A 24,089-nucleotide genomic window follows, 5' to 3' on the forward strand; every position below is an offset into this window, starting at 1 on the left:
AGAGGAGGGACTTCAGAGGGCTGCAGCGCGAGCTGCGGTCGCTGCAGGACCTTCTTCACTGCGGCTGGGACGTGAGGGAGGAGCTGGAGGAGACCAAGAAGAGCCTGAAAAGGCACTTTGAGGAGGAGTCCAAGCGAATCATCTTCCGTTCCAAAGTGGAGAATCTGGAGAAGGGTGAGAAATGTAACTCATTCTTTTTCAGGAAACTTCATGCCGGTCACACGCCCCTGAACGAGCTGCGAGACGAGAGCGGAAACATGCGACGTGGGAAGGAGGACGTGATGAGGGTCGTCAGCGACTTCTACAGCGAACTCTACTCCCACAAGACTACCGACCCCGACGCTGCTGATAAGTTCCTGTCAGGTATCACTAACCATCTTGATCCTGCAGGCACGGCAGCCTTGGACAAACCTCTGATGGTGGGCGAATTGCTCTCTGCCGCTAAATCCTTTAGGACCGGCAGGACCCCGGGCAGTGATGGTCTTCCAGCGGAGCTCTATGTAGCGCTGGGAGACCTCATCTGTCCGGACCTGTTGGACCTGTACGAGGAGATGGTGGTGGAGGGTAGAATGCCTCCATCTTTGAGGGAAGGAATGGTCACGATCCTGTACAAGCGGAAGGGAGAGAGGTGCGACCTGAGGAATTGGCGTCCCATCACTCAGCTCAACGTGGACTACAAGATCCTGGCCAAGACGATGGCGACACGACTTAAGACGGTCATCGGACGGATCATCCACCCGGACCAGACCTGCGGCATCCCTGGACGTCGCATCGCAGACAGCATCGCTCTCGTGCGGGACACGGTCGAGTACATCAAGGTCCGCCGCGCACACGCGGCCCTGGTCTCCTTGGATCAGGAGAAGGCCTTCGACCGGGTTTCCCACGAGTTCATGGGCCGAGCTCTGCACCGGTTAGGTTTGGGTAACATGTTTTGTTCGTATGTCCGTCTGATGTATTTTGATATCCACAGCTCGGTGTTGGTGAACGGCTGGAAGACTGACCCCTTCCCTGTCCTCTCTGGGGTCAGACAAGGCTGCCCTCTATCACCTCTTCTTTTTGTTTGTGTTATAGAACTCTTCGCAGAGGCTATCCGGCAGAATGGAGAGATCAGAGGGATCACCGCACCGGGTCCGGGACGACACGAGGTCAAGTGCTCGCTCTACATGGACGACGTCACCGTCTTCTGCGCTGATCGTGGTTCAGTCGACGCCCTCGTCCAGACGTGTGAGAGGTTCGGCCGGGCTTCAGGGGCCAAAGTCAACTGCAGGAAGTCGGAAGCCATGCTCTTCGGGGATTGGCAGCCGGCCTCCTCCGCCCCCTTCCCCTTCAACATTCAACCGGATTTCCTCAAGGTGCTGGGAGTCTGGTTCGGGAAGGAAGGAGCGGCCCTCAAGTCCTGGCAAGAACGCTTGGCCAAGGTGAAGCAACGGATCGGACTCTGGAGCCTCAGACACCTCACTTGTGAGGGTAAGGCACTCGTCCTGCGTAATGAGGTCCTGCCCGTCTTGCAGTACACGGCGCAGGCCTGGCCCCCACACGTCACTGTGTGCAGGGCCATTACCAGGACAGTGTTTCACTTTGTCTGGGGATCCAAGATGGACAGAGTCAGGCGGGCCGTCATGTACAAGGAGCCTCGCAAGGGTGGGAAGGGCGTTCCAGATATCCCCACCCTCCTGCGATCCTCTTTTGTGTGTGATTGTGTCCGCCGGACTTTGCAAGTCAAGAATGGCTCCGCGGGCAGGTCCATGTCTCGCTTCTTCCTGCTTCCTCTTTGGAGGCGACTCGGCTGGGACAAGTGGGACAGCTCCTTCCCCTACAACTGGACGACGCCATGGTTCTACGGAGACGTCGTTCGATTTGTGGGGGAGCATCAACTGGAGGGACTCAAGCCCGACTTGTGGAAGCCCAAAACTATCCACAAGCTAATCAGAGCCAAGGATGACGTGGAGAACATCACAGGACTTCACCAGGACACGCTGGAGACTGTGTGGACAAATGTGTCGTCTGACAGGCTGACCAACGGGCACAAGGATTTGTCGTGGATGGCGATTCAGGGCGGACTGCCCGTCCGGTCATTCATGCATGCCCGGAACCTGTGCAAGACCCGGTACTGCCCAAGGTGCCCCTTCGTGGAGGAAACATCTTTGCACACTTTTTGGGACTGCGGATTTGCACAGCGCCTATTGACTGCACTTGAGGACGACCTGAGGAACTCTGTCCCCAGGGCGAGCCTATCGCACCATTCTGTGCTTTACGGACTCTTCCCTGGGGTTCATACCGTCGGAGCCATCCAGGAGGCTTGGCGCCTTATGAACTGCTTCAAGGATGCCGTTTGGGTCGCCAGGAACCGGCTCATCTTGAGGAGGGAGAGGATGTCCATCCAGGACTGCCGCAGGCTGATCCACAGCCTGCTCAGAGACTATTCCATCATGGACGGTCCGGAGGACGAGGACGAGGACTAAACCCCTCCTCCCCCTCTCCCCTTATGTGTCTTGTCTTTCAATAAAGCTTCGGGCCTGTGATTTTCCCCTCCCCATCCCCTTTTTCCCAATCCCCATCCCTTATCACGGTTCGTCGTACTGTATTGATTGACATGCTTTTCTTTCAGATTGAGTGTTTTGTGTAGCATAGGGGTGTGATGTGTCTAGTTAGTGCGTCGTATCCTCATGCTATGTAAATATGATGTAGAATTCTGTGTGTACTGGGCTGCGGCACTGTACACTGTCTGTTAACTTATTTTTTGTGCTAATAAAAGATATATTCAATCAAAAAAAAAAAAATCTGTTCTTATCAGTTTAATATCTGATACGTCCCCTATCTGGGGACCATATATTAAATGGATTTTTAGAACAGGGAGATGGAAAAAGAGCTTGCTCTGTCCACTCCACGCATTGACCTGGTATTGCAGTATCTCCAGGACCGGTGCACCCCTTCTTTAATGCAGTTTCTAAAATCAGAAAGAATTGAATTCAATGTTTTTTGTTCATTTTGCTTGTTTGTCGGATTTTGGGATGGACTCTTTGGCTTTGCTTTTCTTCTCCTCATTGGATTTTTCATGTTCAAAGTTGCAGAAGCCAGATTACAAGCTCATTTTGGTTCAACTTCAGCAACTGTGCATTGCATTGCCATGTAATGTGATGCAATGCTATCTTTCTAGCTCTCCCTTTTTACTTCCTTTTGGATAAACAGACATATTAGGCAAGCATTTTGGAGCTTTCACCTAAATAACTACAGGTGGTGAGATAAGCTGCACAATATAATTGACCTTTCAGTATATTGTTGCACACACACCATCTATTTAGCAAATGCCCTTGTTATCAACAGCAGCCTTTTAAACTCACCTGAGCTAACAGGTATGTGCGCTGGTTACTCTGCTGCGCTTAAAATTTCTTTTTTGGTTTGCTACAATGCCTTTTCTGAAACGTTGTCTCCTTCTGCTGGAACACTGACTTCTTTCATTTAATGCCTGCAGACTATAAAAGAGAACCCAACCCAAAAAGTTTGGTTGATTAGTCTGTGGCATTCTGTTAAACTGTTGCTTATGGCGGTCTCTGTGAGCTTCTCAGCGACATTCAGCCAGCCAGGTATCCTGCCTGCAGTAGATGGAATGTGGCAATGGAACGCTGGCTGCGCGTGTCATAATAGGCTCTGAGCCTTTATATACCTGTGCACAGCAGCAGCCACCTTCAGTCTGCTGCTGGACAGCCAGCAGCAGCAGGAGAGGTATGTAATCAGGAGCCCTCCTGCTAAGGGTAGACAGCTGCTTGTTCCACCCCACCCCCCGCCTTAATTGGTTCTCCTCCCTTCCAACGGTGTTGAGGCGGGTGGGAACAGCAGGGGGTGAAGGTGCTGTGTTTAAAGAGGTGGAGTTATGCAGATCTAAAACGCGTGGATTGCAGCAGCAGCAAGCCGAAAAGTGCAGGCATGTAAGGGATCTAGAGGTTGACAACATGTCTTCTTAACGGGAGTCCAGGAGCTCATCTCCACAAATGGACTTTTCAGGATCCTTGGGTGGCTCCGTAGTTTGAAACCAATTCTGGTTATCGCTTCTCGGCCTTTTGGCTAAGATCAAGTGTAGTATCTGTTCTTATCAGTTTAATATCTGATACGTCCCCTATCTGGGGACCATATATTAAATGGATTTTTAGAACAGGGAGATGGAAAAAGAGCTTGCTCTGTCCACTCCACGCATTGACCTGGTATTGCAGTATCTCCAGGACCGGTGCACCCCTTCTTTAATGCAGTTTCTAAAATCAGAAAGAATTGAATTCAATGTTTTTTGTTCATTTTGCTTGTTTGTCGGATTTTGGGATGGACTCTTTGGCTTTGCTTTTCTTCTCCTCATTGGATTTTTCATGTTCAAAGTTGCAGAAGCCAGATTACAAGCTCATTTTGGTTCAACTTCAGCAACTGTGCATTGCATTGCCATGTAATGTGATGCAATGCTATCTTTCTAGCTCTCCCTTTTTACTTCCTTTTGGATAAACAGACATATTAGGCAAGCATTTTGGAGCTTTCACCTAAATAACTACAGGTGGTGAGATAAGCTGCAGAATATAATTGACCTTTCAGTATATTGTTGCACACACACCATCTATTTAGCAAATGCCCTTGTTATCAACAGCAGCCTTTTAAACTCACCTGAGCTAACAGGTATGTGCGCTGGTTACTCTGCTGCGCTTAAAATTTCTTTTTTGGTTTGCTACAATGCCTTTTCTGAAACGTTGTCTCCTTCTGCTGGAACACTGACTTCTTTCATTTAATGCCTGCAGACTATAAAAGAGAACCCAACCCAAAAAGTTTGGTTGATTAGTCTGTGGCATTCTGTTAAACTGTTGCTTATGGCGGTCTCTGTGAGCTTCTCAGCGACATTCAGCCAGCCAGGTATCCTGCCTGCAGTAGATGGAATGTGGCAATGGAACGCTGGCTGCGCGTGTCATAATAGGCTCTGAGCCTTTATATACCTGTGCACAGCAGCAGCCACCTTCAGTCTGCTGCTGGACAGCCAGCAGCAGCAGCAGCAGGAGAGGTATGTAATCAGGAGCCCTCCTGCTAAGGGTAGACAGCTGCTCGTTCCACCCCACCCCCCGCCTTAATTGGTTCTCCTCCCTTCCAACGGTGTTGAGGCGGGTGGGAACAGCAGGGGGTGAAGGTGCTGTGTTTAAAGAGGTGGAGTTATGCAGATCTAAAACGCGTGGATTGCAGCAGCAGCAAGCCGAAAAGTGCAGGCATGTAAGGGATCTAGAGGTTGACAACATGTCTTCTTAACGGGAGTCCAGGAGCTCATCTCCACAAATGGACTTTTCAGGATCCTTGGGTGGCTCCGTAGTTTGAAACCAATTCTGGTTATCGCTTCTCGGCCTTTTGGCACGATCTATCAGGTTTTCCTGTGTGGTCTTGCCTGTGAGGTGCTCTTGGTACCCTTTCTCTCGGCCTGGGGGGATCGTTCCTCTTCGGAGGGACTTAACCCCCCTGCTGCTATTGGGAGGAAGGATTAGTCCGGGAGCAACGGGAAGGGATCCCATGAAGGCTTGCGCCTTTCAGAGAGAAGAGTCGGTACGTTCCTGAGTGAAGGATGCCGGCAATGCTCACATATTCATCGGGTGATGCCCGGATGCGGAACACCGTGAGGATTGAAGTTGGAGCAGCATCGAGGATGGAGAAGAATTTGGACTACATCTGCCATAGGATTCTTCTTGGAGTTCTGGAGTTTCGGCGGGAAGACATATTCTGCTTCCAGGACAACGAGTACAAGGGGACATACACCATCACCTTCAAGAGCCAGGGATGCTGTCAGCAACTCGTACAAAAGGTAAACGAGAAAAACTACTTAGATGAATTGGATGGACTAACCTTTTGTCTCTTGTATGCTTATGACGAGATCCCCATCGTGGTGCATTTCCCGAACCCCTTTGTGGAAGCTGCAGACATCTCGACCTACCTTACCCGCTATTGTGATGATCTGAGATACCTGGGTACTGTGAAGAACGCGGTAGGCTTCTGGTGCGGCAAGAGAAGGTATATGGCCCGTCTAAAGAGGGACCTTAGTGGAGTGGGAGGAATGCTACACCCTCCCTCAACCTTCGTAATCGGTAAGAGCAGAGGCTACTTATTTTATCCTGGAATGCCAGTATGTTGCAGGAACTGTGGACAAATGGGTCATACCCAAACGTCCTGCACGGGCAGGAAAGTAGACCGCTGCAATAATTGCAGCTGTTACGGACATTTAATGAAGGACTGTCCCGCTGGGAGGAAATGTAATCTCTGCGGTGAGGCGGGGCACATGTTCCGAGGATGCCCCAACAGGACCAGGACCAGGACCTACGCAGAAGCTGCATCTTCTGAAGCTGAGCCGATGCGCCCACCGGTCTTCACTGGCAGGCCGGCGTCGGAGGGCGGTTCGAAGGGCGAGAAGGCTGGGATGGAGCAGGGACCCGGAGGCCCCTCTGGGGCGGCACCTGCATCGAAGTCCCTTAACGATGGGCGGACCTCGCATGGACCGGAGCGGGGGGGTCCTCCTTCTGGGAGGGTATCCTCCGTATCGATGGTTCCCGATACCGATCCTGTTGGGCTGGAGGGTGGTGCCCCTGTGCGGTTGGCTACAGGGGACCACGCAGCGATGGCCTCAGGATCTTCCAGGGCGATTAGCCAGCCAGATGAGGGGGCTTTGCTTCTAGGTGGCGAACATCAGGAAATCTGTGTTGCTGATCTTGTCCTGATGGACCAGTCTCCCCCCCTGGAGGAGGTGGAGGAAGAGGAGGACTGCACCAGTGACCTGGTGGAGTCTGCCCTGAAAAAGAGACGGAATGTCGAAGCCCCAGCGTCTCCTGGAATGTGGCTGGGAACCGTGACCTACGAGGGGGCAACCGCCGGCTCACAGAATATCGAGTCGTTTGGGTCCTCTAGCCCGGATGTCCTGGAGCAATTTGATATACAGGGCTTTGAGTCAGGTGTCCTCATGGAAGATCCACCACCCTGACCTATGAATGCCCACATTAAGACTTGTCTCACTGAATGTGAGGTCATTAAAGAGCCCAGTTCGTAGGGCTGCTCTATTCAAGTATTTAGAAACCACTGACTTTGACATATGTTTATTACAGGAATGCGGGATACAACATGCACTAAATTATAATGATATCAAGACAGATTGGAGACTGGGGCCCTCCATCTGGTCTGGCTCCAATGACAACAAGTCAGCGGGGGTGGGCTTCCTCTGTCGTGGGAGAAATATTACTATAAATGCTGTCACAGAAATAGTACCAGGCAGAGTGGTTTTAGTGCATTTTAAATTTAATGGTTTTACCCTACGTGTAATGAATATTTATGCTCCCCCTGATAAGCAAGAGAGAATTAATTTATTTGGGATATTGCCATTGTACTGTACTGGGTCATCTCCCCTGATCGTAGGGGGTGATTTTAATTGTCTTTGTGCTAGTGAACAACGAGCAGGGGGTGACCCTTTACGCAAATTGGATAAGTCATGTCATCTATTGAAAGATTTTATAACTGATTTTAAATTATGCGATGCGTGGAGGTCACTCCTGCCGACGGACCCTGGTTATACGTGGTCCGGAAGAGGGGTGTCCTCCAGGATCGATTTTATTTTCCTATCAGATGATTTTAACCCTGTAAAATGTGTTTTAACATCAAATATATTTTCTGACCATAAGGGCTTGGAGGTGCATCTAGAATACCGGGATGAACAGAGGGTCAACAGGGGCCTCTGGCGTCTAAGTACTTACCTGCTGGAGGACCCTCTGATTCGACAAGACTTTGGTAAAGCCTATCAAGCCTGGCGGCGACAAAAACCTTCTGATGCCCCTATGGTAACCTGGTGGGAAAATTTGAAAAAAAAAGTCAGAATGTTTTTTATAAAAGCAGGGAGACGTAAAGCTAGAGAGAAAAAAAGATGTTTTAGTGATCTTAACACCAAACTACAAACACTTTTTAAATTCAAAGAGCTAGGGGTGGAGGTGGGAGATGATATTGCTAGCCTAAAAACTGAAATTCAGAACTGCATAGACACAAAGGGGAAAGAGATTATTTTTAACTCTAGAGTGCAGCACTTGGAGGAGGGGGAGAAGTGCTCTCGCTTCTTCTTCAAAAAAGTCATGGATAAAAGAGAAGTGATCACAAATCTAGAGGGTGAAACATCTATGCAGGGAATGTTGAATGCTACTTTTAACTTTTATAAGCATCTATTTAGTAAAAAGTGTATAGATGAGTCCTTTTTATCTGATGCTCTTAATGATCTCGATTTTAAGTTAAATTTTACAGACCAGGAGTTTTTAGAACGCGATATTGTTTTAGAGGAATTATTTTATGTTTTTAAAAGTTTCTCTAAGGGTAAAGCACCTGGGTGTGACGGACTACCTGTAGAATTTTACCTTACTTTTTGGGACATTTTAAAAGAGGACCTTTTTATGCTTTTTAAAGAAGTTTTTATTTGTGAACAGTTGCCATTTTCGTGGAGGAGAGGAGTGGTGTCTTTGATATATAAAAAAGGTGACCGCAGTACTCTAGCGAATTGGAGACCCATAACTCTCCTAAATGTTGATTACAAGGTACTTGCTAAGGTGGTTGCAGACCGGCTCAGGAGTGTCATTGCCAAACTAATCCAGCCTGAGCAGGTTTGTAGTGTACCAGGCAGAAGTATTTCAGAGGTTTTAAACGTATTAAGGGATGTAATTTGGTATTCCAGAGACCGGTGTCAAAATGTAGCTCTTTTAGCCCTAGATTTTGAAAAAGCTTTCGATAGAGTCTCTCATAGATTTCTTTTTAGAGTTTTAAAAAGAATGGGTATCCCTAATATGCTTTTAAATTGTATTAAGATTTTATATAAAAATTGTTTTAGTCAAATTTCTCTTAATGGCTTTTTAACAGATGGAGTTCCCCTTGAGTCCGGAGTGAAGCAGGGATGCCCCTTGTCGCCCATCCTGTTCATCTGCGCCATGGAGCCCCTGCTGAGCGCAATAAGGAAAGACAAAGTGATTAGAGGGGTTCCTGTTCCAGGCGGAGGTGGCAGTGATGTGAGAGTCTTTGGCTACATGGATGACGTGACGGTTGTGTGCGTGGACCCTGCTTCCCTCCGGAGGGCGGTGTTGCGCATTGATTTTTTTTCCCAGGCATCCGGTTTTAAACTTAATTTAAATAAATCTGAATGTCTGACTTTGGGATCCTGGGACACCGCCCAACTCCCGCAGCTCACTATAAAACAAGACAATGTAAAAATTCTTGGAGTTGTTTTTAACGAGGAGAATGTGGGAACTCAAAGCTGGGAGAATGTCATAGAAAAAATGTCAAAGAAAATATCATTTTGGGGTTTGAGGTCCCTAACAATGGAGGGGAAAATTTTAATTATAAAATCAGTGTTGTTACCCCTCATACTGTATATAGCTATGGTGTACCCCCCCTCTGATGTTTTAATTAAAAAAATGACTAGGATGATCTTTATGTTTTTATGGAACTCCAAAATGGAAAAATTAAGGCGAGAAATAATGAGGAAGAATAAAATGAACGGCGGAAGGGATGTCCCCGATTTACATATTTATTTGTATTTAAATTATTTCTGCTTTTGTTTCAAACATTTTAATGGTAATAGTGCGCTAAGTTATTTTTTAAAATATACTTGTGGGATGATTTTTAAAAGATGGTTTAAGTTGTCGTTGAATTCCCCTGTTTTACTATGCCCCCCCAAACACCAAGCAATCTTAGAAAAGACTGTTCGATTTTATAGCCTTGGTGATTTTAATATGGACATTTTTAAAGACCGCAAGAAGCTTTTATCTTTTCTGAGGAGGAATGAAGATGTGACCCCCATAGTAAATTTCTCAGAAGAGAGATCGAAGCAAGTTTGGAAGAATGTCTTCGGGAAATTCTTAGCAAATGGACATAAGGACATCGCATGGATGGTGGTCCACCAGTGCCTCCCCACCAGAGAGTTTCAACACAGGAGAGGCCTGGTGGCCAGAGCAAAATGCCCCAGAGACTCATGTGTTAATGACGAAACCACCTTGCACCTTATGTGGAATTGCCCATTTGCACAGGAACTTTGGCACAAAGTTGGGATTCTTTTAAAATGGACTTGCGGTTTAAGAGATTTTAACCATGAATATGTTTTATATGGCCTTTTTAAATGTCCGACCCCTCAACATTATTGTATATGTTGGTGTATGATTAACTGTTTTAAAGACGCCCTTTGGAAGGCACGCAATATTTTACTTTTTAAACGTGATGCTATTTCTGTGAAGGATTGTCTTAAAATTGCTTTTAGCCAGATGTATATTTATTACTTGAGGGATGTCAAATGTATTGGGAGGAGGGATGCTAATCGTATATGGGGTTTTTATGGGTGGAATTCTGTGTTTTAATAATGTACTGTTTGTGTTGTTGTTTTTGATTGTAAACCATCTTTTACGCACTTAATAAATTATGTTGAAACCTGATCTGTTCTTATCAGTTTAATATCTGATACGTCCCCTATCTGGGGACCATATATTAAATGGATTTTTAGAACAGGGAGATGGAAAAAGAGCTTGCTCTGTCCACTCCACGCATTGACCTGGTATTGCAGTATCTCCAGGACCGGTGCACCCCTTCTTTAATGCAGTTTCTAAAATCAGAAAGAATTGAATTCAATGTTTTTTGTTCATTTTGCTTGTTTGTCGGATTTTGGGATGGACTCTTTGGCTTTGCTTTTCTTCTCCTCATTGGATTTTTCATGTTCAAAGTTGCAGAAGCCAGATTACAAGCTCATTTTGGTTCAACTTCAGCAACTGTGCATTGCATTGCCATGTAATGTGATGCAATGCTATCTTTCTAGCTCTCCCTTTTTACTTCCTTTTGGATAAACAGACATATTAGGCAAGCATTTTGGAGCTTTCACCTAAATAACTACAGGTGGTGAGATAAGCTGCACAATATAATTGACCTTTCAGTATATTGTTGCACACACACCATCTATTTAGCAAATGCCCTTGTTATCAACAGCAGCCTTTTAAACTCACCTGAGCTAACAGGTATGTGCGCTGGTTACTCTGCTGCGCTTAAAATTTCTTTTTTGGTTTGCTACAATGCCTTTTCTGAAACGTTGTCTCCTTCTGCTGGAACACTGACTTCTTTCATTTAATGCCTGCAGACTATAAAAGAGAACCCAACCCAAAAAGTTTGGTTGATTAGTCTGTGGCATTCTGTTAAACTGTTGCTTATGGCGGTCTCTGTGAGCTTCTCAGCGACATTCAGCCAGCCAGGTATCCTGCCTGCAGTAGATGGAATGTGGCAATGGAACGCTGGCTGCGCGTGTCATAATAGGCTCTGAGCCTTTATATACCTGTGCACAGCAGCAGCCACCTTCAGTCTGCTGCTGGACAGCCAGCAGCAGCAGCAGCAGGAGAGGTATGTAATCAGGAGCCCTCCTGCTAAGGGTAGACAGCTGCTCGTTCCACCCCACCCCCCGCCTTAATTGGTTCTCCTCCTTTCCAACGGTGTTGAGGCGGGTGGGAACAGCAGGGGGTGAAGGTGCTGTGTTTAAAGAGGTGGAGTTATGCAGATCTAAAACGCGTGGATTGCAGCAGCAGCAAGCCGAAAAGTGCAGGCATGTAAGGGATCTAGAGGTTGACAACATGTCTTCTTAACGGGAGTCCAGGAGCTCATCTCCACAAATGGACTTTTCAGGATCCTTGGGTGGCTCCGTAGTTTGAAACCAATTCTGGTTATCGCTTCTCGGCCTTTTGGCTAAGATCAAGTGTAGTATCTGTTCTTATCAGTTTAATATCTGATACGTCCCCTATCTGGGGACCATATATTAAATGGATTTTTAGAACAGGGAGATGGAAAAAGAGCTTGCTCTGTCCACTCCACGCATTGACCTGGTATTGCAGTATCTCCAGGACCGGTGCACCCCTTCTTTAATGCAGTTTCTAAAATCAGAAAGAATTGAATTCAATGTTTTTTGTTCATTTTGCTTGTTTGTCGGATTTTGGGATGGACTCTTTGGCTTTGCTTTTCTTCTCCTCATTGGATTTTTCATGTTCAAAGTTGCAGAAGCCAGATTACAAGCTCATTTTGGTTCAACTTCAGCAACTGTGCATTGCATTGCCATGTAATGTGATGCAATGCTATCTTTCTAGCTCTCCCTTTTTACTTCCTTTTGGATAAACAGACATATTAGGCAAGCATTTTGGAGCTTTCACCTAAATAACTACAGGTGGTGAGATAAGCTGCACAATATAATTGACCTTTCAGTATATTGTTGCACACACACCATCTATTTAGCAAATGCCCTTGTTATCAACAGCAGCCTTTTAAACTCACCTGAGCTAACAGGTATGTGCGCTGGTTACTCTGCTGCGCTTAAAATTTCTTTTTTGGTTTGCTACAATGCCTTTTCTGAAACGTTGTCTCCTTCTGCTGGAACACTGACTTCTTTCATTTAATGCCTGCAGACTATAAAAGAGAACCCAACCCAAAAAGTTTGGTTGATTAGTCTGTGGCATTCTGTTAAACTGTTGCTTATGGCGGTCTCTGTGAGCTTCTCAGCGACATTCAGCCAGCCAGGTATCCTGCCTGCAGTAGATGGAATGTGGCAATGGAACGCTGGCTGCGCGTGTCATAATAGGCTCTGAGCCTTTATATACCTGTGCACAGCAGCAGCCACCTTCAGTCTGCTGCTGGACAGCCAGCAGCAGCAGCAGCAGGAGAGGTATGTAATCAGGAGCCCTCCTGCTAAGGGTAGACAGCTGCTCGTTCCACCCCACCCCCCGCCTTAATTGGTTCTCCTCCCTTCCAACGGTGTTGAGGCGGGTGGGAACAGCAGGGGGTGAAGGTGCTGTGTTTAAAGAGGTGGAGTTATGCAGATCTAAAACGCGTGGATTGCAGCAGCAGCAAGCCGAAAAGTGCAGGCATGTAAGGGATCTAGAGGTTGACAACATGTCTTCTTAACGGGAGTCCAGGAGCTCATCTCCACAAATGGACTTTTCAGGATCCTTGGGTGGCTCCGTAGTTTGAAACCAATTCTGGTTATCGCTTCTCGGCCTTTTGGCTAAGATCAAGTGTAGTATCTGTTCTTATCAGTTTAATATCTGATACGTCCCCTATCTGGGGACCATATATTAAATGGATTTTTAGAACAGGGAGATGGAAAAAGAGCTTGCTCTGTCCACTCCACGCATTGACCTGGTATTGCAGTATCTCCAGGACCGGTGCACCCCTTCTTTAATGCAGTTTCTAAAATCAGAAAGAATTGAATTCAATGTTTTTTGTTCATTTTGCTTGTTTGTCGGATTTTGGGATGGACTCTTTGGCTTTGCTTTTCTTCTCCTCATTGGATTTTTCATGTTCAAAGTTGCAGAAGCCAGATTACAAGCTCATTTTGGTTCAACTTCAGCAACTGTGCATTGCATTGCCATGTAATGTGATGCAATGCTATCTTTCTAGCTCTCCCTTTTTACTTCCTTTTGGATAAACAGACATATTAGGCAAGCATTTTGGAGCTTTCACCTAAATAACTACAGGTGGTGAGATAAGCTGCACAATATAATTGACCTTTCAGTATATTGTTGCACACACACCATCTATTTAGCAAATGCCCTTGTTATCAACAGCAGCCTTTTAAACTCACCTGAGCTAACAGGTATGTGCGCTGGTTACTCTGCTGCGCTTAAAATTTCTTTTTTGGTTTGCTACAATGCCTTTTCTGAAACGTTGTCTCCTTCTGCTGGAACACTGACTTCTTTCATTTAATGCCTGCAGACTATAAAAGAGAACCCAACCCAAAAAGTTTGGTTGATTAGTCTGTGGCATTCTGTTAAACTATTGCTTATGGCGGTCTCTGTGAGCTTCTCAGCGACATTCAGCCAGCCAGGTATCCTGCCTGCAGTAGATGGAATGTGGCAATGGAACGCTGGCTGCGCGTGTCATAATAGGCTCTGAGCCTTTATATACCTGTGCACAGCAGCAGCCACCTTCAGTCTGCTGCTGGACAGCCAGCAGCAGCAGCAGCAGGAGAGGTATGTAATCAGGAGCCCTCCTGCTAAGGGTAGACAGCTGCTCGTTCCACCCCACCCCCCGCCTTAATTGGTTCTCCTCCCTTCCAACGGTGTTGAGGCGGGTGGGAACAGCAGGGGGTGAAGGTGCTGTGTTTAAAGAGGTGGAGTTATGCAGATCTAAAACGCGTGGATTGCAGCAGCAGCAAGCCGAAAAGTGCAGGCATGTAAGGGATCTAGAGGTTGACAACATGTCTTCTTAACGGGAGTCCAGGAGCTCATCTCCACAAATGGACTTTTCAGGATCCTTGGGTGGCTCCGTAGTTTGAAACCAATTCTGGTTATCGCTTCTCGGCCTTTTGGCTAAGATCAAGTGTAGTATCTGTTCTTATCAGTTTAATATCTGATACGTCCCCTATCTGGGGACCATATATTAAATGGATTTTTAGAACAGGGAGATGGAAAAAGAGCTTGCTCTGTCCACTCCACGCATTGACCTGGTATTGCAGTATCTCCAGGACCGGTGCACCCCTTCTTTAATGCAGTTTCTAAAATCAGAAAGAATTGAATTCAATGTTTTTTGTTCATTTTGCTTGTTTGTCGGATTTTGGGATGGACTCTTTGGCTTTGCTTTTCTTCTCCTCATTGGATTTTTCATGTTCAAAGTTGCAGAAGCCAGATTACAAGCTCATTTTGGTTCAACTTCAGCAACTGTGCATTGCATTGCCATGTAATGTGATGCAATGCTATCTTTCTAGCTCTCCCTTTTTACTTCCTTTTGGATAAACAGACATATTAGGCAAGCATTTTGGAGCTTTCACCTAAATAACTACAGGTGGTGAGATAAGCTGCACAATATAATTGACCTTTCAGTATATTGTTGCACACACACCATCTATTTAGCAAATGCCCTTGTTATCAACAGCAGCCTTTTAAACTCACCTGAGCTAACAGGTATGTGCGCTGGTTACTCTGCTGCGCTTAAAATTTCTTTTTTGGTTTGCTACAATGCCTTTTCTGAAACGTTGTCTCCTTCTGCTGGAACACTGACTTCTTTCATTTAATGCCTGCAGACTATAAAAGAGAACCCAACCCAAAAAGTTTGGTTGATTAGTCTGTGGCATTCTGTTAAACTGTTGCTTATGGCGGTCTCTGTGAGCTTCTCAGCGACATTCAGCCAGCCAGGTATCCTGCCTGCAGTAGATGGAATGTGGCAATGGAACGCTGGCTGCGCGTGTCATAATAGGCTCTGAGCCTTTATATACCTGTGCACAGCAGCAGCCACCTTCAGTCTGCTGCTGGACAGCCAGCAGCAGCAGCAGCAGGAGAGGTATGTAATCAGGAGCCCTCCTGCTAAGGGTAGACAGCTGCTCGTTCCACCCCACCCCCCGCCTTAATTGGTTCTCCTCCCTTCCAACGGTGTTGAGGCGGGTGGGAACAGCAGGGGGTGAAGGTGCTGTGTTTAAAGAGGTGGAGTTATGCAGATCTAAAACGCGTGGATTGCAGCAGCAGCAAGCCGAAAAGTGCAGGCATGTAAGGGATCTAGAGGTTGACAACATGTCTTCTTAACGGGAGTCCAGGAGCTCATCTCCACAAATGGACTTTTCAGGATCCTTGGGTGGCTCCGTAGTTTGAAACCAATTCTGGTTATCGCTTCTCGGCCTTTTGGCTAAGATCAAGTGTAGTATCTGTTCTTATCAGTTTAATATCTGATACGTCCCCTATCTGGGGACCATATATTAAATGCATTTTTAGAACAGGGAGATGGAAAAAGAGCTTGCTCTGTCCACTCCACGCATTGACCTGGTATTGCAGTATCTCCAGGACCGGTGCACCCCTTCTTTAATGCAGTTTCTAAAATCAGAAAGAATTGAATTCAATGTTTTTTGTTCATTTTGCTTGTTTGTCGGATTTTGGGATGGACTCTTTGGCTTTGCTTTTCTTCTCCTCATTGGATTTTTCATGTTCAAAGTTGCAGAAGCCAGATTACAAGCTCATTTTGGTTCAACTTCAGCAACTGTGCATTGCATTGCCATGTAATGTGATGCAATGCTATCTTTCTAGCTCTCCCTTTTTACTTCCTTTTGGATAAACAGACATATTAGGCAAGCATTTTGGAGCTTTCACCTAAATAACTACAGGTGGTGAGATAAGCTGCACAATATAATTGACCTTTCAGTATATTGTTGCACACACACCATCTATTTAGCAAATGCCCTTGTTATCAACAGCAGCCTTTTAAACTCACCTGAGCTAACAGGTATGTGCGCTGGTTACTCTGCTGCGCTTAAAATTTCTTTTTTGGTTTGCTACAATGCCTTTTCTGAAACGTTGTCTCCTTCTGCTGGAACACTGACTTCTTTCATTTAATGTCTGCAGACTATAAAAGAGAACCCAACCCAAAAAGTTTGGTTGATTAGTCTGTGGCATTCTGTTAAACTGTTGCTTATGGCGGTCTCTGTGAGCTTCTCAGCGACATTCAGCCAGCCAGGTATCCTGCCTGCAGTAGATGGAATGTGGCAATGGAACGCTGGCTGCGCGTGTCATAATAGGCTCTGAGCCTTTATATACCTGTGCACAGCAGCAGCCACCTTCAGTCTGCTGCTGGACAGCCAGCAGCAGCAGCAGCAGGAGAGGTATGTAATCAGGAGCCCTCCTGCTAAGGGTAGACAGCTGCTCGTTCCACCCCACCCCCCGCCTTAATTGGTTCTCCTCCCTTCCAACGGTGTTGAGGCGGGTGGGAACAGCAGGGGGTGAAGGTGCTGTGTTTAAAGAGGTGGAGTTATGCAGATCTAAAACGCGTGGATTGCAGCAGCAGCAAGCCGAAAAGTGCAGGCATGTAAGGGATCTAGAGGTTGACAACATGTCTTCTTAACGGGAGTCCAGGAGCTCATCTCCACAAATGGACTTTTCAGGATCCTTGGGTGGCTCCGTAGTTTGAAACCAATTCTGGTTATCGCTTCTCGGCCTTTTGGCTAAGATCAAGTGTAGTATCTGTTCTTATCAGTTTAATATCTGATACGTCCCCTATCTGGGGACCATATATTAAATGGATTTTTAGAACAGGGAGATGGAAAAAGAGCTTGCTCTGTCCACTCCACGCATTGACCTGGTATTGCAGTATCTCCAGGACCGGTGCACCCCTTCTTTAATGCAGTTTCTAAAATCAGAAAGAATTGAATTCAATGTTTTTTGTTCATTTTGCTTGTTTGTCGGATTTTGGGATGGACTCTTTGGCTTTGCTTTTCTTCTCCTCATTGGATTTTTCATGTTCAAAGTTGCAGAAGCCAGATTACAAGCTCATTTTGGTTCAACTTCAGCAACTGTGCATTGCATTGCCATGTAATGTGATGCAATGCTATCTTTCTAGCTCTCCCTTTTTACTTCCTTTTGGATAAACAGACATATTAGGCAAGCATTTTGGAGCTTTCACCTAAATAACTACAGGTGGTGAGATAAGCTGCACAATATAATTGACCTTTCAGTATATTGTTGCACACACACCATCTATTTAGCAAATGCCCTTGTTATCAACAGCAGCCTTTTAAACTCACCTGAGCTAACAGGTATGTGCGCTGGTTACTCTGCTGCGCTTAAAATTTCTTTTTTGGTTTGCTACAATGCCTTTTCTGAAACGTTGTCTCCTTCTGCTGGAACACTGACTTCTTTCATTTAATGCCTGCAGACTATAAAAGAGAACCCAACCCAAAAAGTTTGGTTGATTAGTCTGTGGCATTCTGTTAAACTGTTGCTTATGGCGGTCTCTGTGAGCTTCTCAGCGACATTCAGCCAGCCAGGTATCCTGCCTGCAGTAGATGGAATGTGGCAATGGAACGCTGGCTGCGCGTGTCATAATAGGCTCTGAGCCTTTATATACCTGTGCACAGCAGCAGCCACCTTCAGTCTGCTGCTGGACAGCCAGCAGCAGCAGCAGCAGGAGAGGTATGTAATCAGGAGCCCTCCTGCTAAGGGTAGACAGCTGCTCGTTCCACCCCACCCCCCGCCTTAATTGGTTCTCCTCCCTTCCAACGGTGTTGAGGCGGGTGGGAACAGCAGGGGGTGAAGGTGCTGTGTTTAAAGAGGTGGAGTTATGCAGATCTAAAACGCGTGGATTGCAGCAGCAGCAAGCCGAAAAGTGCAGGCATGTAAGGGATCTAGAGGTTGACAACATGTCTTCTTAACGGGAGTCCAGGAGCTCATCTCCACAAATGGACTTTTCAGGATCCTTGGGTGGCTCCGTAGTTTGAAACCAATTCTGGTTATCGCTTCTCGGCCTTTTGGCTAAGATCAAGTGTAGTATCTGTTCTTATCAGTTTAATATCTGATACGTCCCCTATCTGGGGACCATATATTAAATGGATTTTTAGAACAGGGAGATGGAAAAAGAGCTTGCTCTGTCCACTCCACGCATTGACCTGGTATTGCAGTATCTCCAGGACCGGTGCACCCCTTCTTTAATGCAGTTTCTAAAATCAGAAAGAATTGAATTCAATGTTTTTTGTTCATTTTGCTTGTTTGTCGGATTTTGGGATGGACTCTTTGGCTTTGCTTTTCTTCTCCTCATTGGATTTTTCATGTTCAAAGTTGCAGAAGCCAGATTACAAGCTCATTTTGGTTCAACTTCAGCAACTGTGCATTGCATTGCCATGTAATGTGATGCAATGCTATCTTTCTAGCTCTCCCTTTTTACTTCCTTTTGGATAAACAGACATATTAGGCAAGCATTTTGGAGCTTTCACCTAAATAACTACAGGTGGTGAGATAAGCTGCACAATATAATTGACCTTTCAGTATATTGTTGCACACACACCATCTATTTAGCAAATGCCCTTGTTATCAACAGCAGCCTTTTAAACTCACCTGAGCTAACAGGTATGTGCGCTGGTTACTCTGCTGCGCTTAAAATTTCTTTTTTGGTTTGCTACAATGCCTTTTCTGAAACGTTGTCTCCTTCTGCTGGAACACTGACTTCTTTCATTTAATGCCTGCAGACTATAAAAGAGAACCCAACCCAAAAAGTTTGGTTGATTAGTCTGTGGCATTCTGTTAAACTGTTGCTTATGGCGGTCTCTGTGAGCTTCTCAGCGACATTCAGCCAGCCAGGTATCCTGCCTGCAGTAGATGGAATGTGGCAATGGAACGCTGGCTGCGCGTGTCATAATAGGCTCTGAGCCTTTATATACCTGTGCACAGCAGCAGCCACCTTCAGTCTGCTGCTGGACAGCCAGCAGCAGCAGCAGCAGGAGAGGTATGTAATCAGGAGCCCTCCTGCTAAGGGTAGACAGCTGCTCGTTCCACCCCACCCCCCGCCTTAATTGGTTCTCCTCCCTTCCAACGGTGTTGAGGCGGGTGGGAACAGCAGGGGGTGAAGGTGCTGTGTTTAAAGAGGTGGAGTTATGCAGATCTAAAACGCGTGGATTGCAGCAGCAGCAAGCCGAAAAGTGCAGGCATGTAAGGGATCTAGAGGTTGACAACATGTCTTCTTAACGGGAGTCCAGGAGCTCATCTCCACAAATGGACTTTTCAGGATCCTTGGGTGGCTCCGTAGTTTGAAACCAATTCTGGTTATCGCTTCTCGGCCTTTTGGCTAAGATCAAGTGTAGTATCTGTTCTTATCAGTTTAATATCTGATACGTCCCCTATCTGGGGACCATATATTAAATGGATTTTTAGAACAGGGAGATGGAAAAAGAGCTTGCTCTGTCCACTCCATGCATTGACCTGGTATTGCAGTATCTCCAGGACCGGTGCACCCCTTCTTTAATGCAGTTTCTAAAATCAGAAAGAATTGAATTCAATGTTTTTTGTTCATTTTGCTTGTTTGTCGGATTTTGGGATGGACTCTTTGGCTTTGCTTTTCTTCTCCTCATTGGATTTTTCATGTTCAAAGTTGCAGAAGCCAGATTACAAGCTCATTTTGGTTCAACTTCAGCAACTGTGCATTGCATTGCCATGTAATGTGATGCAATGCTATCTTTCTAGCTCTCCCTTTTTACTTCCTTTTGGATAAACAGACATATTAGGCAAGCATTTTGGAGCTTTCACCTAAATAACTACAGGTGGTGAGATAAGCTGCACAATATAATTGACCTTTCAGTATATTGTTGCACACACACCATCTATTTAGCAAATGCCCTTGTTATCAACAGCAGCCTTTTAAACTCACCTGAGCTAACAGGTATGTGCGCTGGTTACTCTGCTGCGCTTAAAATTTCTTTTTTGGTTTGCTACAATGCCTTTTCTGAAACGTTGTCTCCTTCTGCTGGAACACTGACTTCTTTCATTTAATGCCTGCAGACTATAAAAGAGAACCCAACCCAAAAAGTTTGGTTGATTAGTCTGTGGCATTCTGTTAAACTGTTGCTTATGGCGGTCTCTGTGAGCTTCTCAGCGACATTCAGCCAGCCAGGTATCCTGCCTGCAGTAGATGGAATGTGGCAATGGAACGCTGGCTGCGCGTGTCATAATAGGCTCTGAGCCTTTATATACCTGTGCACAGCAGCAGCCACCTTCAGTCTGCTGCTGGACAGCCAGCAGCCGCAGCAGCAGGAGAGGTATGTAATCAGGAGCCCTCCTGCTAAGGGTAGACAGCTGCTCGTTCCACCCCACCCCCCGCCTTAATTGGTTCTCCTCCCTTCCAACGGTGTTGAGGCGGGTGGGAACAGCAGGGGGTGAAGGTGCTGTGTTTAAAGAGGTGGAGTTATGCAGATCTAAAACGCGTGGATTGCAGCAGCAGCAAGCCGAAAAGTGCAGGCATGTAAGGGATCTAGAGGTTGACAACATGTCTTCTTAACGGGAGTCCAGGAGCTCATCTCCACAAATGGATTTTTCAGGATCCTTGGGTGGCTCCGTAGTTTGAAACCAATTCTGGTTATCGCTTCTCGGCCTTTTGGCTACGATCAAGTGCTTTATTGCAGGAGATTGTGGTTGAAGGGCACTCGGGTACCCCTCTCCTTGGCCTGGCAGGATCGTCCACTTTGGTGGACTTAACCTGCTTGCTGCTATTAGGGAGAGGGCTTAGTCCCAGGGTAACGAGTTGCGATCCCCCAGCTTCCAGGTGTTTTTCGCTGCAAGAACACTGGGAGCGCAGATTGCAAGCGGCTGCAATTTGCAACCTTGTTGCGTTTTTCCATGGAGGTTGACCCTAACCTCGTGCCTCTTTATGCGAGGCTAAAAAACTCTATCCGAGTTCACTTCACAGCGGGTGGCTCGGATATGAGGAAATTAGGGTATGTAGTCCAGGACGTGCTCAGGAACCTTCTTGGCGTACAAAGGAATGAAATTCTCTCCATCCAGGATTATCCCAGAAGAGGTGACTATGACATCACATTCACCGGAGAAGGTATTTTTAGAGATGTACTAGAAAAGTTAAAAAAAGTTGAAAATAGTCCTGTTTTGAAAGGGATACAAATTGTTGAGCACGTCCTGGATGAGGTAAGACTGGTTATTGTAAAAATATTTTCGCCCTTTGTTTCTGCTCCAGAAGTAATGTCATTTCTAGCAATTTATTTTAAAAGTGTTAAATGTATTGGGAAGATATTAAACGAATATAACATATGGACATCTAAGTGGAAATTCCTTGTGAAGTGTACAAGAGATCCAAATACACCAGGTGGTATACGGCTCCCCCCTGCCCGTTTCAAAATTGGGCAAACAAATGGGGATTTCTTCTTTTCTGGGATGCCAGTATATTGCAGAAATTGTGGGCGCTATGGTCATTCAAAAGAAAACTGTCATGTATCATGTAGAAATTGTGCTAGTGAAGAACATGAGACAAAAGAATGCCCTAAGGAAAAGAAATGCAGTTTTTGCCAGACTCCAGGTCACTTTTATTTTTCTTGCCCTCACAGATTTCGGGAAGATGAGCAAAAGGGGAAGTCCAAGACGTCCGACCAAGGACCAAAAGATCAGACCACCCCTCAGGAGGAGGAACAACAACCTGGAGCCTCTGGAGACAATAAGGGCGTACCAAATAGTGAAGTGTCTCCAGAGTCTATGACAGGTAAAATACCAAATCCCAAAACCTGGCTGCAGGACCTGCGGGAGTCCAAAAGGAGGGCTGAGAAGGAGCAGAAAGGCACTACTGGTAAGGTCAAAAGGGACCGGCAAAAGGCCGACACAGAAGCCCATGCCCAGTCTGGGTCTCCTAGTGCTGAGGGCGCTGAGTGGATAAAGGTGGGTCCTAAGAAAAAGAAAAAGGGTGGTTTGGAGGAGGCAGCAGGAGGTGAACAGATGGACACTTCTCCAGAAGGGGACGTGGACGCTGGACCCTCAGGGGTTTCGGTCTCCGCTGCTACAGGTGGGGACCGGGATCTTGCTGCCTCTGAAGAGTCAGAGGCTCTGCCTTGTGCGCAACCTCCTCCTATAGGACGACCTTCTACAGGTCAAACAGGGGCGGCGGAACCCCTCGGGGACCCACCTGATGAGGAACTGCATGGCCAGCCAATGGAGACCCAGCGGGTTCTGCCAGCCAGCCCTCCGAGCTATGCCAGTGTAGCGTCGGGTTTATATAAATGTGGTAATCTTTCCTCCTCCACGGAGACTCTCGTGACGATACTATCAGATGAGGAGGGAGGCACAAGCCCAGTGGTCTGATCAGATTCATCGGACAGGTAAATCCGTTGCTCTTAGTTACCTAATTAAAATTTCTACATTTTCTAATGATGGCTGAACTCAAAGGTATTTCCCTCAACGTGAGAGGCATAAAATCTAACACGAGAAGAACTGCTCTTTTTAATTTTTTTACGTGTTTTACTGCATCTGTATTTTTTCTGCAAGAATGTAATATCCCACATGAAATGTCATATCAAAAATATAAAGATGAGTGGAAGTGTGGGCCATCTGTCTGGTCCGGATCGAATGCTGCAGGATCAGCGGGTGTAGCCATACTTTTTAAAGGGAACGTTTTAATTGATTTTATTCAGGAAATTTTACCAGGTCGTATTTTATTAGTGAAAGCTTTTATTGATGGTATTAGATGGCAGTTTTTAAATTTTTATGGATCCCCAGAGAAAAATGAAAGAGCCGAAATGCTTGATCTTTTACCATTATTTATTAATAACTCTGAACCTTTTATCTTAGCAGGAGATTTTAATTGTGTTTTAAAAGGTGAAAACCGGCGCTCCAGCTCTGTAAGCAGGAACTACGATAAAACCTCAGGTATGCTACATGATATAGTCAAAGATGCTAAATTGATAGACATATATAAAGAGTGTCATAGTGACAGCCCAGAGGACGCCGGTTTCACTTGGAGCAATGCTAATTGTAGCTCTAGGATTGATTTTATTTTTGGTTCAGATAAAACAATACCTGCCAAATGTGAAGTTTTAACTAATATATTTTCAGACCATAAACTTTTATCCTTTACCATAAAAGTAAATGACAACAAAAAATGTGGTAAGAAAAGCTGGAAAATGAACGTATCCCTTTTAACCGACCCGCAGATTTTATCAGATTTTATTGAGTTTTATAGGAAATGTAGAAAAGGGAAAAAAACAAATGAGACTATGAGTGTATGGTGGGATAGAATGAAAGTAAAAATAAAAGACTTTTTTATTAAAAAGAGTATATGTAGAGCCAAAGAAAAATATGAAGAATATAGAATTTTAAATACCCGCCTACAAACATTATTTAAGCTCAGAGACAATGGGATAGATGTACAAGTTGATATTTCAAACTTAAAAGAAGAGATTTCAAAATGGCTAGAACAAAAAGGAAAAGAGATAATTTTTCGTTCTAGAGTACAACATATAGAAGAAAATGAAAAGTGTTCCAGATATTTTTTTAGGAAAAATAAAAAAGAAAAAGTGATAATTGACCATATAGATGGTGAGAATAATCTAAAAAATATGCTGGGTAAAGTTGAGGTTTTTTTTTCTAATCTTTTTAATGGAAAAAATATAGATAATAAATTAATGGATGATTCGCTGCAAGGACTAACAGCTGTTTTAGATCCCGCATCCCAAGAGTTTTTATCCCAAGTTTTAACGGAACAAGAAGTGTTAAAAACTATTAAAAGTTTTAAAACTGGAAAGGTCCCTGGTCCTGATGGCATCCCAATAGAATTTTATGTATGTTTTTATGATATTTTAAAAGATGATTTGTTTT

The 24,089-nt window shown here is 45.5% G+C and overlaps 10 non-coding genes across 10 annotated transcripts; all 10 read left to right on the plus strand.

Annotated features, from left to right (window-relative positions):
- The first annotated feature begins 2,733 nt into the window (after window positions 1–2,733).
- Window positions 2,734–2,933, plus strand: LOC141183319 (U2 spliceosomal RNA). The gene has a single exon (XR_012258305.1). It is a non-coding gene; the product is annotated as a U2 spliceosomal RNA (small nuclear RNA).
- A 1,109-nt stretch (window positions 2,934–4,042) lies between these two features.
- On the plus strand, window positions 4,043–4,233 carry LOC141183035 (U2 spliceosomal RNA). The gene has a single exon (XR_012258050.1). It is a non-coding gene; the product is annotated as a U2 spliceosomal RNA (small nuclear RNA).
- Window positions 4,234–10,408: 6,175 nt separating this feature from the next.
- On the plus strand, window positions 10,409–10,598 carry LOC141183347 (U2 spliceosomal RNA). The gene has a single exon (XR_012258328.1). It is a non-coding gene; the product is annotated as a U2 spliceosomal RNA (small nuclear RNA).
- A 1,115-nt stretch (window positions 10,599–11,713) lies between these two features.
- LOC141183036 (U2 spliceosomal RNA) lies at window positions 11,714–11,904 on the plus strand. Its single transcript, XR_012258051.1, has one exon. It is a non-coding gene; the product is annotated as a U2 spliceosomal RNA (small nuclear RNA).
- Window positions 11,905–13,019: 1,115 nt separating this feature from the next.
- LOC141183037 (U2 spliceosomal RNA) lies at window positions 13,020–13,210 on the plus strand. The gene has a single exon (XR_012258052.1). It is a non-coding gene; the product is annotated as a U2 spliceosomal RNA (small nuclear RNA).
- A 1,115-nt stretch (window positions 13,211–14,325) lies between these two features.
- Window positions 14,326–14,516, plus strand: LOC141183038 (U2 spliceosomal RNA). The gene has a single exon (XR_012258053.1). It is a non-coding gene; the product is annotated as a U2 spliceosomal RNA (small nuclear RNA).
- Window positions 14,517–15,631: 1,115 nt separating this feature from the next.
- LOC141183142 (U2 spliceosomal RNA) lies at window positions 15,632–15,822 on the plus strand. Its single transcript, XR_012258147.1, has one exon. It is a non-coding gene; the product is annotated as a U2 spliceosomal RNA (small nuclear RNA).
- Window positions 15,823–16,937: 1,115 nt separating this feature from the next.
- On the plus strand, window positions 16,938–17,128 carry LOC141183040 (U2 spliceosomal RNA). Its single transcript, XR_012258055.1, has one exon. It is a non-coding gene; the product is annotated as a U2 spliceosomal RNA (small nuclear RNA).
- A 1,115-nt stretch (window positions 17,129–18,243) lies between these two features.
- LOC141183042 (U2 spliceosomal RNA) lies at window positions 18,244–18,434 on the plus strand. The gene has a single exon (XR_012258056.1). It is a non-coding gene; the product is annotated as a U2 spliceosomal RNA (small nuclear RNA).
- Window positions 18,435–19,549: 1,115 nt separating this feature from the next.
- Window positions 19,550–19,740, plus strand: LOC141183138 (U2 spliceosomal RNA). The gene has a single exon (XR_012258144.1). It is a non-coding gene; the product is annotated as a U2 spliceosomal RNA (small nuclear RNA).
- The last annotated feature ends 4,349 nt before the right edge of the window (window positions 19,741–24,089 follow it).

This window comes from Phyllobates terribilis, unplaced genomic scaffold (genome assembly GCF_046119375.1).
Source record: "Phyllobates terribilis strain yellow unplaced genomic scaffold, ASM4611937v1 Scaffold_38__1_contigs__length_12584779, whole genome shotgun sequence".
Lineage (NCBI taxonomy): Eukaryota > Metazoa > Chordata > Amphibia > Anura > Dendrobatidae > Phyllobates > Phyllobates terribilis.